Here is a 16,118-nt window from a genome sequence, read left to right as displayed (position 1 = left end):
ATGAAAAGAGCAACATCTACTGTAATGAAAAAGAGAGGAACATGTCTACTACTTTTATTTTAGAATATAAAAACCAACATAAAACATATCACAGAGCTGTTGTTCTTGTACCGTGAGGTCATAACACAGAAAAAGCTGTAAACCATTAGTTAAACCATGACTATTTTTCAGGAGTTGCTGTTTCTACATATAATGTAAAGCGCAACATGTCTCGGGGATTTTTGTTTTGTTTTCCTGATTAGTCATTTGCATGGAAATGAAGAAGTTGGATGTAAAAATTCAGCAGTCATGTTCTGACAGCATGGCAGGAGATACTAAAGAGAGCCTGGGTGCAGGCTGATAGGAAGAAGTATTACAGCCTAAAGAGAAGCCTACATTAGAGCCCAGCACACAGCAGAGAGGATGAAACACGTGCACCCCAACCCAAGCTGGATCTGTCGATACCAGTGCCTCCACAAACCTTCAAAAACCTCCCAGTGATGGAACAGAACAAGACATGGAACTTACCTATTTGGGCTGACACATCTTCCAGCATGTCCTTTGCAGACTGTATCTGTTTGAAATCCCCAAGCATGTCCTGGAACTCAGAAAGGAGCTCTTCCAACCCCTGCATCTGGCAGAATTAAGAAGTCATCTGCCTGACTGTAATAGATTACAGATGCCAAGGCCACATTCGTTAACTTCACTAGCAGCCACATACTTGCAGCAGACTCTCAGGCAGCTCTGGCTTGTTATTTCCTCGTGGAAAGTGACACCGTAAACCTTTCTTTTTCATTTCTATGGCAGGAACTGTGCTTACGTCTCGGCCAAATGAGAGACAAATGAGAGTTTTGGTCTCTGCAGCTGACAAACTCACAGCTGTCATGAGGCAGTTCTACAGCAGATAACCAATTCACAGATAAATTGAGAAATTATTAACTGTGGAAGTGTCACAGAGCTGGAATTCAAGTCAGACATAGTGAAATTTAACCTGCTAAATGGTCCCGTTGGCTTCTGGGCAACGAGACCTAGTCTGCGCAGCACTGTAAATGGCCATAGCCAACAGCAGACCCTTCTGACTGATGGGAGAAGCTGAGAGCTGACAACAGCTTGTAACCAAAAAAGCTTGGGAACTACTGACAGACAATCGGGAGATCTGTATGTAGGCACTGAGTGTGCCAGATTAATCCAGCAAGAAGATTAAAGCATAGCTACAACTCCTAGTCTAGATAAAACTTGAAGATTAAAGATCACGTTGTAGGTGTGTAAAACATGTTACCACTCCTTTCATTAGAAGTTAATCTAGAAATGTTTCCATTAGACACTGCTGTGATAACAAACATGCAAACCGATGTTTTAATTCTCAAGAAAAAGGTGCTAGTATATTGGGAGGAGAGGCAGGACTGTTCAAAGATTGTCTCATTTTGTGGTACACACCTGCCAGAAAGCCTGGCAACATTAACACTGTGTTAATTTCTTCTCAAATATTTAGTGCAGAAGCTCCGATCATTTAAAAATATAGAGATGTTTTCATCTCTCAAAGATACATGATTATAGGTGTTTGTATACAACTGCAGAAATCTGGCTAAATGAAAACAATCTGAAGAAAAGAAGAATGAAGAATAAGAAAACAAACAGAAAATGGCACACCACCTGTGTTTACTGAAGCTAAAGTACGTGAAACAGACTTGATAATGTATTTTTCAGTAAAAAGGAAATGCCACATATGATGAGAACTTCATTAAAATGTTTGAATAACATGACATACAAAGTTGTCAGTGAAAACAAGGAGATGAATAGACAAACTAAGCTAAGGGGCTGGCTGAAAAGAAGTAATTCATGTACTTGAAATAACAGGTTAAAGAATTTACCTGTGAAGTGCCATAAGGACCTGTTTTAGCAATGATCTCTGAGTGTTTCCGTAGAGACACTGGCTCAAAAAATGCTGATGAAAAGGTTAAGATGTATCATCAGCACAACGCATAAAAACAAATGATTGAGAACTGGAGTCTTAGGAATAGGACAAAATTCATGGGAAATCCAACAGTATGAAATCAAAACCTCGACATTATATACTCGGGAGCTAGTAATGGACTTGACCTATAATCTGGAAGCTAATTAGTTTAAAGTGACTTTGGAGTAAGATCTCCACACTACTAAATTAAATGGAACAGCTAACTGAAAGGCCCACAGAACAACCAGACTATTTTAATCTCTCATTTTTTGTCAGGTATTTGTCAATATCTATTTTAACCTCTGGAAAGGTTCTCAACAGGGTTTTTTTGGTGTGTTTTTCTTCTCTGTGCGGCTCCCCCTTAACGTGTCTGTAAAATAAACTATGCTTAGATCTTTTCAGAGCATCTGACTTAACCAGACGACGTTTCAGCTAGAAACACGTACTAGCTAGAACTGATAGGGCATACATTAAGTGCACCAATCAGCAAGACAGCTCTTAATCCCAGGGTCTAATTAAAAGAAGAGATTACAATAATCAGGGCAGTACAGTAGTGTGTGCTGTACGTAAATTGTTGATCTGACGCGACTGATGGTTTTTACGCAAGAGCTAGAAGATGTTTCTTGAAACCATTTACAGATACATAAAGACGATAGAGGTCATTTTCTTAAAAGACCCTGTACCTTTCTACGTAACTGAGTTTCGCTGGCTCCAACAAATTCCACGTTTCACGCAACAGCTGACCTCTTAAATAAATATTTATTTAAGTAAAAATTAAGATTATTAAAGTTATTAAAACAGTAACTTTGCACCATTCTGGTGCAGAACGTGCAAAGAGCTTCAGGAATGCAATCAGGTACAATAGCCTGGCTACATTTTATTCCTAATGACATGCAAGAAACTCCACACATTTTCATAGCCTCCCCCTGCCACCCCCAAGTCTTGTTTTCCGTCGCCATGACAGAGTTTTTCAAGTTTTGGTGTGATCATTTGAAGTCAGCTCCTTCAGAGAACAGAATGTTGCCATTCACTACTTCAAAGGACTCAAATTTAACTTGTTGCCTTTTTGAAGCTGCAGTGCAAAGTATAAACTTGATGTGCCTAATATAGCTTTCACATGGTTGAATAAGCAAACTAGATAAATGCCACTTTCCCCAGCCTCCAGCACTTTGAACTTTTCATCGTAGGAATCTCACATTAGTGCTCCATATAACACATAAAAGCAAATTTTCTGATAGTACTTAAAACTGAGGCTCATTTAACAATACGAGCAGTAACTGCTAAAAGCTCTTGTTACATACTGAATTATGTTTATTTTCATAATAAAAATTAATGTGCGAACCTCACTAGATAGAATGTATTAAGATATTTCACAACAGATTCACTGCCCTGCAATTTCTGTTTTTCACCAGTTCTCTGAAAGAGCACATGACCGAACTATGAGATCGCTAGTCTAACAGTGGTTTGCCCTGAAAGTGCATGCTAGAGATGCTTATGCCATCAACATGTGAGCAAACCTCTCTTTGTTTTGGTTTTTTTTACTAGAATAAAAGCAACAAGTGAATTCATAGTCCTCTTCATATCCTCAGGTAGGTAAGCCCCACAGAACATACGCAGATTATACCGAACGGACTGATGCATTACGTCCCTGAGGCACACATTCAAATTTAACCACTCTTTCCACGACAGTGGTCATGCATAATTTTTACGTGATCTTAATACTTTCTTTACACTTTTGCTCCCTGCAAGTTCAGGTTAAGTTTTGCCCAAATTTCTCAGTGTAGAAAAGCCATTACATGACGGTTTCCCACTCTGTGTAATAAAAAGCAAAGCTTTGGGTTTATAGTCTTTGGTCTTTACAAATGAACAACACAAAAGAAAAAAAACACAAGTTGAACTATCAATTCTTCTAAGTACTGCAAACTGCCAAAAAATATCCATAAAGTACTCTTATTTCTCACATGGCAGCAACCTTCTAGTTTAAACTAATTCCAGAGAGCTATTTTTTCTTGTTTTACCATGGCTACCCATAGCATTTCAGTCTTCACTTTCAGAAGCTCTGCAAGCACATCAACATAAACTTATGAAAAATATACATCAAAAAGACTACTCAATCCATCCTCCCAAATCAGTAACAAAAGCAAAAATCTCCAAGCCCTTTTTGGTGATACCATGTGAAAGAAATATCAAGAAAAAAGGGCAAGCTTTTTTGTATCTACATACCAAAATATTCTAGTACGGTTCAAGATTTTCATGGTAGCACTACTGCATTAGATCCATGAAGGAGTCAAAGGGAAAAAAACAAACAAACAACCCCCCCCCCCCAAAAACAAACCCCCCAAAACTCTCTGTGCTTCCTCACACACGTGTACGCCTATTTACAGAATAATGCCAAGTCCTACTACATGTCTTTGAAGACAGAAAAGGGCACATGCCTCGTTTTAAGACAGAAAAGGGTCAGTTTCAGAGATAATTTTAACTGATGGCATAGTGAAAACCGCACTTGGAAAAGAAATTATTTCTTCATTTCCTCCAAGACACAACCAGGGCCTAACCGGGTGTGTTACGCCCCAAGAGCTGCCAACAGCAACCGAACTTCGGCAGCTGAAGAATCCCTCCTCTCTGCTATCACCCCCAAGCTGTGCCTCCTACCTTATTGTGCACGAGGCTTTAATTTTTGTCACTTTGAAATGACAAACCTGTCTCCTCATTTTACAGAAACAAATGACTGTAACTGCATTTCACAATCATTAGGTTTGTGACAGCCAAATTTGGCTAAGTGCTAGTTTTTACTAGTTCACCACAAAGCTTACCTGCCAACCGATTTGTTGTTTGAAGTATTCAGGTTTATTGCAAAAAATGACAGCTTTCCTTCTCTCACTTTTATTCGATTAGCAAGGAAGCATTACACCTTAATGAAATCCATGTTAACTACAATAAACAAATTTTTCTTAAGTCCAGTGCAAATCTTAAATCTCCCTGAAGCACACTAGCCCCATTAACGCCCGAAGTACTGGAAGCCTGCGCTGACAAGCAACGCCACGGAAAAACCTGTGTAAAGAGCAAAGGGGAGAGATCAAGGCAAAGTCACACATTGTGCACAATCTGAAGAGGCAAAAAGGCATCGCTAATCCAGACAGCATGGACTGCGGCCAGCTAGTCAAGGTGTCACAGACACATAAACAAGCAGCCACCTTTCAAACAGGAAGCAGCTACAAAGAATCCTGAACAAGTTTAAGCAAGGCAGGAATGCGGTTGTGTCATCGCCCTTTTAGCAGTATGTGTACCCTTTATTTTCCTAATGACTCATTTATGCAGATAAACTTAAATGCCTAAAAGGAGTTCTTCTTGGCCCCGAAAAGTAAAAAACCTTGTATTTATCCACAAATAACATTATCAGGTGAGCAGCAACTGCACAGGCTTTCTAACTTTCTTCCCTTGTAAGGCCAAACCTGGACTGGCAGAACCATATCCATGGTTCAGGCTCAGGAGAAGGAGAGTTTTGTGTTTTGTGGGTTTTTTTTAAGTCTTTAGCATCTTTACTAACATTTCACAGAAACGTCTCAGGGTAGGTCTTTCTTAACAGGGTTATTTATCCACTTAAAAAAACCCAAGACACTGAAAGAAAACTGCAGAAACTGTCAGGCCTGCAGAGCTCCAACGCTATGTAAATATCTGCCCCTAACATGGGACCAACTTGCCCCCTAACCCACTAGTTCTTTCCAAACCCACTGGTGATTTCTAAGGCTCTTGGGTCTCCACAGGACATGGCATCTTCATTCTTCCAGAAGACTTAAGTCTGGCAAGTACCTGCCATAATTGCAGTTTTTCCATAAAGCACTCTTGGTAACAGCCAAATACAAAATGCCATATCAACTACCATCTGTAGCTAATTTATAAACTAAGATCTTTTTCAGTATCTGTAACTGTATTTCCACTAAAATAGCTCTCACTACAATTACTATGTTCATTTGTACTTTTGAATATAAAACATGACACACAGTAAATGTCTGTCCCTTTATTAGAAAGCACCTCTTAATGCTCTGAAAAAACTGCTTTTATTCGGTCTTCTTGGGTAAAGCAAGCAAACAAATGTTGTGGTCAAATCACCTCAAAACAATATAGCAGAGCTCAAAGAAAAATAAAAAAAAAAAGGATGCAGAACAGCCTCCGCAGACAGATGTACTAAATAGACTGGGACAATACAGCTTGGAAAATAAAAAAAAAACCAAACAAACCCAAACCTCAAAGAGAAAAAACTGAGAACAGAGAGATCTGTAAAACTGCAAATGAGGTGGTGACTGGAAAAAAAAAAAAGAATATTCTTTCTCATACTACAAAAACCAGGAGGCACTCAATGAGATTACCATTCATCAGGTTTAAAATGAAAAAAAAAAAAAACCAAAACACCAAAACCCAGGAATTATTTTTGCACAAATTGTGGGATTCATCGCATAGTATACTGTAGAAGCTACAGGTATAAACTGTTCTAAAGGCCTAGGCACATCCTTCGACGACAGGTCCAACAGGCAGTATTAAACATGACTGTCAGCACATACCCTCTAGCTCGGGCCACCTCCAAACCCTGCACTGCTGGTAGATGCGCAGAGGAATGATTACTGCACTCTATATGCTCTTCCACTTTCCCCCTAATTATTTATTTCTGGCCACTGACACAGACCACATGCTGAGCCCAACGCACATTTTGCAGTCCTTATTATCCCATCATTCACATACTCTGATAAACCTGTTCATGTGAAATAATTATTTCCCCAGCTCTAAATTGGAATATATTAAAAACACGCTATCTACAAATAATGCATAGTTTAAGTCACTTCCTTAACTTGATTAAATGGAACGTAAGAATTAGATGAAATGCCAAGGGTTTACAATTCCTCTCTTGCCATCTGTACGCACAAATGCCATTTCATCGGGTTTGCAGTTCGCTTCCTACCACCACCGTTTCATTTAGGCACCTTATACAAAGCAGTACTAGACATTTGTTTTCATCCAGCGAAACCATTAGAAGAATCAATTTGATCTCCAAGGCAAGTTAAGAGTAATGGACTCCTATGTTTACTTAGCAATAAGTACACAACTATTTAATTAGATCTATACGCTAGAAACTGCATCTTTCGAGGCAACAGCAGCAGCTACGAAGAGCGTGAATTGTTTCAACTTCTTAGGTAAAATCAATGTTTTCAGCATTTTTTTTTCCTGCTGGTAACTGCTGAAATACTAACCACCTACTTCCAAACCAAAACGCTATTACAGGTAGAGGCACAGCTCCCACCCTCCCATCCAGTTTTGTTCCTGCAATCTTACACAACGCTTTTGCAAAGAAACAAGCAATTAAGTTGCTGTCCCTTTTCAGCCACGCACGATTCCAAGACTGATGTCGTATTTCAAGCGACAGACTGTGAACGCGCTCGGCAACCGTGGCATTTAATTTAGAAGTCAGCACTTGACACGTTGAAGTACTTGGAATTCCTGAAGTCTGGCTGTCTGCACAGTTGCATAATTTGAGCAGGGATACCCTACTTATAATCGGGCGAGATAGAAGAATGTCAACAGACAATCCCTTCTACGTCTAGGGACTTCTCCTTCCTCGTCACGTGCCAGCAAAAGCATCACTGCTTTGTCACAGTTTGACTTTCTTCTCATTTAAGCTAGCGGATTACAATGCCTAAAATGTTACAGGTATCACCAGATCTTCTCATAGGAATATACTCAAATGTTCTCAAAGCCCGTTGAAAAAGAAGTTTACCAGCAAAACGCTAGATGCGAAGCAACCAATACAAGCACAAAGTACCCAAGACCTTCTCTTTATCAGCAAGAAGTCACACAAACACCATTCACCTCACAACACAGGCATCACACATCCATTAACAAGAAGGGCATAAAAATAAAAGGCCTCCTTCAAGCAAGTCTCGGGATACAACCAAAAATAACGTTCGGACACTTGTTCACACAGGCGGGAAGCTGTATTTGCTTTTGATCCTCTTCTCCAACAGCTGACCAGACCCTCCTAACAGCACATATTTGCTACAGACACCACAGCACGAAACCACCCCTTTTAAAAGTTGCCAGAGTTTATGATTAACCTCCTGTTGCAACAAACATGGCAAGGATTCAGTTTCACTTGCTGAATACTTCTCTTACGTATTGCAGACAAAATAGGTAAGGACACCACCGCCCCCCGCTCCCCACCACCTCCAAACCTCACAGTCACAAAAAGAAGAATTCTCTCACCCTGTCAACAAAACCAGCGTGAAACCTGTGTGGGAAAGCGGGCACGATCCTCCCTCCTGACAAGCCAGCATCCGCACAACATCCACCTGGGGAGACTAAAAAGTAGGGCTGGAAATTCCCTTCCCCTGGAAAGGGACTGCTTGGAGTGTTCGCACCAATTAAAGTTTCGGATTAAAAACAGCTGTTTAAATAGAAGTAGTCCCCAGGGAGAGACACTTACGGCATTGTAACTGGTTTCTGGTATAAACAGTTTTACATCAATGGAGGCATTTGTACTGGTAGAGCTGTGTCTAAGCTAGCAGGTTAACACTTGTTCAGCTCCATCTCCTTTAAATAGATGCACTTAAACCCAGGCAAGGTCTCCAGGTGCATCACACCTTGGATCTGCATTACACATAGATGCTGAGCTGCAGTAAGAGACCTCAAAGGCAGGAGAAAAGCACATCGCACCCGAAATACCGTAAAGGACTCCTGGACGCTCGTCTGTGACCCGCCTGCACGAAAGCCATTCCTACTCAGTGTCACCTTGCAGGGTCCGCTAAGCAGTGCCACAGGCATGCCCCGCACACGATAAACAACGTGTCACCTAGTCTACAAAAACATGCAGCTGGAAGCCAGGGATCAGCTCAGGAGGTGAACTGGGTGACCTCCACCTAAGTAAAAGCTAAGTGTGCTAGACACCCCAAGGATAAATAAAATTAAAATTAAGAAAAGAGAAAAGGAAAAGCCTTGTGTCAGGTAGAAGCACAGAGAGAAAGCTGGGGGAAAACACGTAACTGGGAAACCCAAGAAATTCCCCACATGGGTAGGGCAAACCGAGCACCTCACGTGAGGAAAAGAATGAAAGCAGGAGACTTCCAGAAACATCAGAATAAATCCCGGGCTGGATAGACTAGGTATATGACCAGAAAAGAGAAACTGAATGTATTTTAGACCCGTGGTTTCCAACTTGGGATCTGCAGACACCTAGGAAGTACGCAGACTACTTCTTTTTACTCTGGCGGACTGCTCAGCAAAGAAAACCCAGAAGTCGAAGCAAAAAACAAGGTAGGCTTAACCTGACTGTATCGCATTGCAGTATCAGCAGGGCACTTGAAGAAAAAGGGTCGAAAGTCTCAGTCATGAAAGATGTAACAGGCAGCCATGAAGCGCAGCCAAGAAGAGATAAGAAATGGGTAAGAACGGGTGACTTCTCTGGCACGTGTAGCAAGGATGTACTATGGTCTAGGGGCAGGCACCGAAACAGCTGCCGCTGGGCGTCTGTGGGAACACGCAAGACATGAAAGGACAAACAGTGGAAACCTCCCTGGAAGCGTGTAGGAGAAATGCCTGCCTCCCAAAGGCTACCAGCAAAACGCTGCCTGCGCCTTTCCTGGTGTGTGCAAACACGCACAACGCGGGATACACCGGCTTTTGGTAGGCAGTCAGTGGGATCACCCTGGTGTGTGTATGGGGGTGTGTGTGTATATATATATAATGTAGGAGGAGACAGACCCTCCCTCATCAGTGGGCAGAACAAGCTCTGCAGCGTAAACAGGAGATGGGCTGGAGCAGTCGTCCCTTAGGCTTTGGTGGAAGATATCTGCATGTCTATTGGGGTGGAAAAAAAAAAAAAAAACCCAACTTTGCAGCTTTTCGCAGACAGGAAGAAGCCTCCTGGGGTATATGTATTTAACAAGCTGTGGCGGTCAAGCATGGAGGTATTCCCCAGCACACCTGTGTGTGGAAAGAAGTACAGCAGATTTTGGAATGCAGTGGTACCCTTACCCGCTGTGTATGAAAGGAGGCAATAGGCTCTTGGCAAGCAAGCAGCAGACTATACCCCCCCAAAGCATCTGCCAATGTTTATGTTTGCATATAGGAAAATAACCCCGAATACATGGAAGGGGAGCAGAAAAACATGCAACAGATCTTGGCAGATGAGCACTACGATATCCTCATTGTGTGTGGACATGGGTGCAAGCAGAGGCAGCACAGTAGACCCTGGCAGATGGGCAGTAAAGAATATGCAGAAAAGGGTGTTGTAGAGGGGAAAAAAAAAAAAAAAACCAAACCCAAACCACAACGAAAAAACAACAACAACAAAGGGACAGCAAGCTTTGCCTAACAGCTAGTGGGAATCCCTCTTTTCCTCCCATAAGCCTGCAGCGGAAAAAGAGAGGCAGCAGGTATCCCGCTGGGATGCAGGAGAAAACAAAACTCCCCCCCCCCCCCCCCTCCCTCCCCGAAACTACATGTTTGCCTGTGCCCAGGCAGCCGACTGCACCCGCGGGCTTCCAACAGGCAACGCAGCTCCCTCGGGATGCGCGTAAATACCGCGCACAACGGGGCAGCACGACCACCCCACCCCCCCCACCCCCCCCCGGGGGAAGATAAACACCACCCCGGCCCTGCACCGGGAACCCGCCCGGGAGGAGCGCGGGTGACACGGCCCCTCGTCTGTGTGTGTGTCGGGGCGGGGGGGGAACACCCGTGCCGGCGCGAAGTGCACCGCGCAATACCATCCCCCTCCCCACCTCCTCCACCTCCCCGGGGGGGGCACACACACACACGACACGACACGACACGACACGACGGGACGGGACGGGACACACGGCCCCGCGGGGTGCAGCAGCCAAAGCCCTCCCCCGGGTGGGCGCCCGCCTGCGCGCGCAGAGGGAACCAACGGCCCCAACGGCCGCCGCCGCCACCTTCCCCCTCCCGCCGCCTCCAGGCCCGGTCCTTCCTCCCTCCCCGCTTACCTGCGGTCGGCGGGGCCGGCTGGGCCCGGCTTAAGGCGGGAGGCCGAGCCCCCTTATCTGGGGCCGCGCCGGGGCCCTGACTGGGCCATGACGGCGGACCGGGAGGCGGAGGAAGAAGAAGAAGAGGAGGAGGAGGACGAGGACGAGGCCGCCGCCGCCGCCTCCCCCTCAGGCGGCGCGCGGAGAGGGGGGGGGGGGGGGAAAGGCGAAGCGCGCGCGAGCCCCCCCGCGCGAGAGGCGGGCGGGGGGGGGGGGGGGCGCGCGTGCAGGCGTCGGCGCGCGCGCTGGCCGAGCTCGCGGGGAGGGGAGGGGAGGGGAGGGGGGGAGGGAAGGGGAAGGGGGGGGGGAGTTTCCCGGGCGTCCGAGCTCCCGCGCGCCGCGCCGCCCGGCCGGGCACTTTGTTTGTGTCCCACAATGCACCGCGGCGGCGGCGGCGGCGGCGGCGGCGGAGCCGGGGGGGGGGGGGGGCGGAGGAGAGGGGGGGGCGGGGCCGCGGCGGCGGCGGCGGGAGGGGCCGGGGAGGGTAGGCGCATGCGCAGTGCGGCGCGGCGGGGAGCGTGGCGGGGTGCCCGGCCGCTTCTGCGCCCGCGTCCCGATCGAAGTTTAGAGCCTCGAATTTAACCCGGACCTATAATCCGGTCCAAATCCGCGCTAACTCGGGGTTAAGCGCCGTTTAATTTAGCGTGGCTAGCGCGACCGTTTCCTCCGTGGCTTGTTTTATGGTGGGGTTGGGGTTTTTTGGTTGTTTTTTTGGTTTTTTTTTTAATTGGTTTGTTTGCCGTTATTGGGGTTTGGTGTTAATTTTCCCCCCCCCCCGCTCGGTAAATCGAAGCACGAAATGGATTGAAAGGCCACGATCCAAAAAAATGTTGATCAGCAGTAAAAAAAAATCTCAAGCCAGCCCCTGGAAAACGCTGCGCTGCTCCATCGGAAAAAAAAAAAAAACCCAAAAACCAAAACAACAAAAAAAACCCAAAGAGGCCAAACTCGCACTCCGCCATAAAAACCCTTGGACCATTTTAGATGATTCCTTGCAAAACTGGGGAGGCAACCAGAGCCCCAGCAATCTCCAGGGTTGGATTCTTAATTCTCTCTTAATTGCTGCTTAATTCTCCTTTTGCTGCTTCTTATGTTGGCTTTATATTCGCGGGGAGCTGTCGTGCAGCCCCGACGCACGGCTGCCTCCCGTCGCAATCTACTCCCATGCAAAGCGGGAGCAAAAATTCCCCCCATTTCAGCCGGTTGCACGTGTGAACGGGTTGTTCCCGCTATAATAAGACGGAATTTGCAAGGCAAGGAAGAATCTGCTCCTGGCTATCCGTGGTAACTCCTGAATCACGGAGGATTAAGCAAGAAACTCGGGCTGCCAGCCTTCACCTTCAAAATGCTGCTCCGAAAAGCGTCGAGCTTGCGGCGTTTGATGGTGAAAGTGCTGTAGATCGAGTGATTTTAGTCAACCGACAGCCGTATCCTGCTCGAGGCTTGCTCTGAGCAGGTCATGGCCTTTGCATGGGAAGGAAAGAGGGTCCAAACTACCCAAATTCATGTCTGGAAGACAGTAAAATTCGGCGTGGTCTACGTCCTCGCCGTGCTTCGGCAACATAACAAAATCCTCCCAAGTAAAGCATTGAAACCAACAGCCTTTAAACCCGCTACGTGCGGCCTGCAAATAAGCCATAAAACTGCACAATGAAACACCACCTTGACTTTCTTTTCAAGGAATTTGTTCGTTACACATCAACACCCCAAAAATAAAGCACGGCCCCAATGTCAGGAGAGCGATAGGGCAGCGGGTACCCCGTTGGGATGCCCCAGGCTTCCCCTGGAGCAGAGACGAGCACGGGATGCTCGGCCGGTGCAAATCGGTGTACGGAGGTTGGATTTTCCTCCGAATCCCTGACGTTTTCCCCCTTGGGAAAGCAAGCTGCCTCGGCCGACGGCAGAGTTTGCACGGTGGCGAGCTGGCCCACGCACGTGCGTTGATTTCCCCCCCCCAAAAATCGCCGTGTCTTCAGCGATTCAAACCCATCCCTGCGGGGGGAAGCCCTTTATTTAATTTCTTCCTCTTTCTCCCTTTTTCCTCACCACCTCCTGCAACGGCACACCCGCCTCCGGGCCGCCATCTCCGCTTGGCTCGTTAGGTTTCCAATTAACAGCGGGGCCGTTTGGGTGCGGGAAGCCGGGAGGTTTGGGATACGGAGCGCCCTGCACATCATCATCACGAAGGAGCACATCAGCCTGACTCCGATACGAATTTCTTCTCGCTCCAGCAGAAGAGGCCGGTTTATTAATAACAATTTATTAGCCCTCGATAGCTGAAGAGGTTCTCCAGCGATTCCCAGAGCCACGTTGTTCACCAGAGTAAATCGGGGAGGGAGCCGTATTGATTTACACCTGCTCGGGTTTCCTAAGCTACCGGGTCATCCTTTATTACCGTTTGTTTTTTCTGCGGAGTTGAAGTTTCTCGGCAAGAGGCGTCTCGATGAATTGCCAAAATACCAACTCCCGGTATTTTCCCGGTGAGGGGATTTGCTCTTACGCACGTTTTACAACACCGCGGGCTCAATTCATGGGCACGGGTGGAGCACCGCTGACATAAACCCCGAGTAATTCATTGGTAAATCTGCTCAGTGCATCTACTGCTCATTTATAGGGACGTGCAGGGACCTCGGGAGTCCTTTGGCTGAACCCGCTGGAATTTGGTGGGTATAAAACGCTGGTGGGAAAATGAGGAGAAAGCTTTCAAAAGGCGACTCTTAGCCTCCACCTTCGGCTTTTAAATGGGATGCAAACTGCCGGAGCCGGGGATGCTTAGCAGAGCAGGCCTGCATCGCTTTCGGGGCTTGCTGGCAGCAGCCGCTGCGAGGAAAGGGGTCCTGTCTGCAGCACGATGGACGCAGCAGGAGCCTGTGCCGTCCCCTTGAAGCCTTCCTTGTCCGTCTAAACAGAAATCGTCGTTTCCCAGCCACCAGAAGACACTCGGCTACGTCTCCCGTCCGTCCCCCACCCGTCAGAGTGTCTGGCCCTCGCTTTAATCCTTGACTCTCTCCCTCGCTTACCCCGTTCAGGCAATCAGAACGTGCGATTCCTGGCTGGAGGGTGCTTCACCCTCTTTTTGCAGCATGCGGGATATGTTTTCCCTTCGCTTCAGCGGCTCTCGGAGCAGATCCCGTGCTGCTAGGAGCCTGCTCTCCTGCTCCTGGCAACATGCATCCATTAACACCGAAAGCAAATGACACCTTCCCTGCACAGCCTTCCTCTCCTCTCCCTGACCTTGGCATCTCCGGAGGGAAAAACCTCTTTGCTCCCACCCTCGAGGACTCGCTGCCTACTCCTTAATTTACCACCAGCGTGCAGGAGCCGTCTCCTCTCCATCCTCCAGCCTGTTGCGGTCTCCAGGGCTCAGTTAATTTGCTTTAGCTCAACCCTGCTGCCTGCTCTCTTTGGCAAGCCCCAGTTTTCTCCTGGCATCGGGAGGATTTGGGATTTACGTCCTCTTCAGACCTGGGAGGGCTTTACTTGGTCCTTCAGTGAGCGCTATCCCGGGGGTTGAAGCATCCTGGTCGGCAGGAGAAGAGGTTGAAGCGGGCAGTTTAGGAGAGGAGCCTGTTTTCTAAGATGTTCTGAATTGCAACAGCCCCTCTGAAATGCCATCGCCCAGGAGCTCTGGGAACCAAACTGCTTGCTTGGGCGACTGAGGATGGATTTAACAGGTATCCGTATGGAGAAAGAGAAATCCAGAAGAGCAGAGGGGTCATAAAACTGGGATGGATGAGCTGAGCAGAGGATAACGGCAGAAAAGGGACATTATGGTCCTAGGACGTGTCAGGAAGGATGTTTCCATCGGGAATAAGGAAGGATTTGTGGTTGGAGCACCAGGTGCTGGTGTGACCTTACCAAGACACTGTGGTCACTTCTGTCCGGGGATAAGAAGTTCAGCCCAGAGCTGAGGAGGGTATTTTACAAGCTCAGCCTACAGAGCTTGGCTTGCAAAGTTTAGCAAAATAAGGCTGAAAGAGGGTACAGCTCCTGCCTACAAACACATGAGAGGGGAGTTATAAACCAGGGAAAGAGGAAAGCTGTTAAACTAAAGAAGAGTATCAGCACAAGGACAAGGTCTCTGGGGTACCATCATGGATACGGTGAGAGAGAACCTCCCATGAGGTTTATTTTCGTACCCCACTATTCTTTTTTAAAAGTTAAGTTAAGCTGCTCTGATTAATTTCCTACCCGGTAATATCCCAAAGCCTTTGGCATTGTTTGAAATTCCAATTATTCATCTCAAACCCAGTGACGGCAACAAAATGACAAAAAAGAAAGTGGGGGAAAAGCCAGGGCAGGGCTGTCGCCTTAATGAGCCGAAACCCTGGACGTGGCTGTACGGGCGCCAAGGGAAGTCATCTAAAATGAATGTCACACCTGGTTATAAATAGGGTGGCATGCGTCGCTGTGCCCATTAACATAGTGACACGTCCCACAGCGATGAGTTAACCCTTTCCCTTGCCCTCCCATGGGGCTAAATATAGGCAGCCTCTGCCCAGCCAGAGCAGCAGCAGCATTTTCTAGCTCCCTCAGTGGGTGGAAATCACCGATATACAGAAAATAAACCACAGCCGCTATTCAACATCAGGCCGTGCTTTCAGCTAGGACATCTAGCAGCAGAGCCTGTTTGACCCAAGCAAAAGTCATCCACATTACCTTGTGATGAGCCCATGCTTATTCCGATGAGATAGCTCCAAAACCTGCCTTGCCATATACCGATGTTCAGCGATCCTGTGTTTCAGAGGACACCACCACACCTAGAGAGGCAGCACCGAGTTCCTATCATCTCTGGTTATTATACAGTTAAGCAAAGGAGCCAGCATCCCCTCTGTTTTAGCCCTGTTTAGGCTGTACGTCCTCCTAGTAAGTAGCAGAATTATCTATACGTATGCACGCATAGAGAGGAGGTAGATGCTCATCAGCGGTCTGCAAAACAGCGACGATTCAAAATCTCTGGGGAACAATTTTTGCGCCCTGGGTTTTGTCTACTTTGTCATGTAATGTTTTGGTTTAGCATCTTAAAACTGAGTTAACCATTTATTTATAGCTGAATAAGCTATGGAAAAGGGAGATTTAAAGTATTGCTCTTGGGATGGAGATTAAAAAAATATATCCTGAGAAAAGTGCAAATAGAGACAAATGCAAAAAGG

General features: G+C 46.6%; 1 protein-coding gene across 5 annotated transcripts in view; it reads right to left on the bottom strand.

Moving 5' to 3' along the window:
* Positions 1-11,116, bottom strand: part of ZBTB44 (zinc finger and BTB domain containing 44) — a 42,018-nt gene extending 30,902 nt beyond the window's left edge. For 4 of the 5 annotated variants that reach the window (XM_030022144.1, XM_030022146.1, XM_030022147.1 and 1 more), the window contains exon 1: positions 10,927-11,116. The gene's annotated coding sequence lies outside the window, so the exon portion shown is untranslated. Of the gene's footprint in view, positions 1-507; positions 614-10,926 lie in introns of all 5 variants that reach the window. The other variant, XM_030022145.1, reaches the window with a different exon arrangement.
* Positions 11,117-16,118: the final 5,002 nt, after the last annotated feature.

The sequence above is a fragment of the Aquila chrysaetos genome, chromosome 8 (assembly GCF_900496995.4).
Source record: "Aquila chrysaetos chrysaetos chromosome 8, bAquChr1.4, whole genome shotgun sequence".
NCBI lineage: Eukaryota > Metazoa > Chordata > Aves > Accipitriformes > Accipitridae > Aquila > Aquila chrysaetos.
Note: the sequence above shows the minus strand (reverse complement) of the source record. Positions and strands in the feature narration are given on the sequence as shown.